Consider the following 1,979-nt stretch of genomic DNA (forward strand, 5'->3'; position numbering starts at 1 on the left):
CCTTCAGTCTATCTCGAATCAACTTAACATTCTCTTCTGACTCCTTGATCACATTTGGTCCAACAACTGACGGTCTCCAACTTCATCCCACATACTCTTGGGGCATCACAGATATCGAGACAAAACTCATATTCATTTTGTCCGAAATCCAATCAGTGGAGTATCCTTATCTTTTCCAGGTGTCAACGGTTCTTACGGGGTACTACCACCCTTAAAATGCACAAATCTTCCATAGACCATATTTCTCATATCCTCAGAATGGCCAAAATTCTTCTTCATAGAGTAACAACTCATAAAATCCATATCAGTACCAACGATGCTAACTTTATTCATTCTCAAGTGATTACAATCTCTCGCTTTTCCATTAAATGTCTCAACTCAACACCTCAATATAAAAGAAAATGTTCTCACTTCTACTACTCCATTTCTTTTGTTGCAAACTCAACTATCTAGCACAAGTTTCCTTCTCCTTGGGGCATTCTCTGGCAAAGTGCCCTGCTCCATTACAACCAAAACATATTACTTCTGGAAAGTATCGAGGTTTCCTTTTTTGGCAACTATTGAGGTAGTGCCCTGACTCCTTGCACCTGTAACAGGTGATATGACTCAGGTCCCTCCTGGGCTCCAATCGGTTTCTCTTCCTGGACTTTTCCATTCCAATCAGGGCTTCTATTTCCTGTGGGTCATATTCTACTTCCTCTATCGGGAATTCTACTAGATCCCCATTCAAACAATTTTGGGAGATGTGTCCTTCTTCTCCACATGAATAGCAGGACTTAGTGCAGGGTTTACTCGGGTCTTCTTTAGGTGTGTCCTCCATCTCTTCCTTCATCACAGATTCTTATAAAATTTCCATGAGGGCTCCTTTCATTACTTCTTTCTTCTATTGAATGGTTCGTTGTACCATGGGGTAAATGTGACACTGAGCAGGATAGTGGGTAGTCCCTTCACACAAGAAACAAGTAATCTGCCTAGTTGGGCATTCTTCAACTGGGTGACTTCCTTCACAATTAGGGTATTCATCCTTGTGTTCTTTATGGGTGTGTCCGATTTCTCCACAAATCTTGCATGCACAAGGTTTCTTCATATCCTTTCCATAAGGCTTCAACTTTTGGGACACAAGGTGAGATCTTTGCAAAGTCAATTTAAATTCTTTCCAAGTGGTTACTCCTTGCCATCCATTGATGGGTTGGTACATCCTCCACCAAGTAGCAGCACCTCTTTCAAAGCACTAAAGAGCATGCTGGGTCATATCATGTCCAACTATAGCGTTATTCTCCATGTGATCCTCCATGTTCTGAATCCATCGGTCTGTCTCCAACTGATCATCGGTTCAGAAAGTACTAGCTCATCTCCATTCATCCTCTATTGGGTCCAAGGGTTTGGGGTGAGATAAGAGAGATAGAGAGGGATACACACAATATAAACAAAAGTTTTGAAAAGACATATTTTATTTGTGGCTGTCGGGAAAAACATCAAAAAAATGACAGCTCACAAACGTCGTATCTAATGTAGGTATATAACAGGGGTTTGGTCTTCTAAAGGTCAATAAATCTTCAACGTCTCCAAACTCTTCAAGCCTTGTTCATGCCTCCAATGGCTTCTTCCGGTCATGCTTGTCTTCTCAAGTTCTTTTGCCAGATCATCTCTGTTGACGTGAAATCTCTCCTGACATCCTTTAATATTCCGGAGTTGTATTTCAAACTTCTAGGTTTCAACATCCTTGGCATGAACCATGGTCTAGTTCCTGACGAATCTCCGGTTTCTCGAGGTTTTGCTCCTCCAGCTTGGCTACTCCCATCTTCAGGGTCTTGAGTTCCTCATGAAATACTTCCTTGTCAAAATATTGCTTCTTGTAGGTCCATCTTAAACTTCTTGATGTACTACTCCAGATCCTGGTGATACACCGGCTAAGGTTAAAACTTCATCTTGCTGATAGGTGCTCCTTCAGCCTTCTACCATCCAATGCTTCCAGGCAT

Source organism: Triticum aestivum, chromosome 1A (genome assembly GCF_018294505.1).
Source record: "Triticum aestivum cultivar Chinese Spring chromosome 1A, IWGSC CS RefSeq v2.1, whole genome shotgun sequence".
NCBI classification, from domain to species: Eukaryota; Viridiplantae; Streptophyta; class Magnoliopsida; order Poales; family Poaceae; genus Triticum; species Triticum aestivum.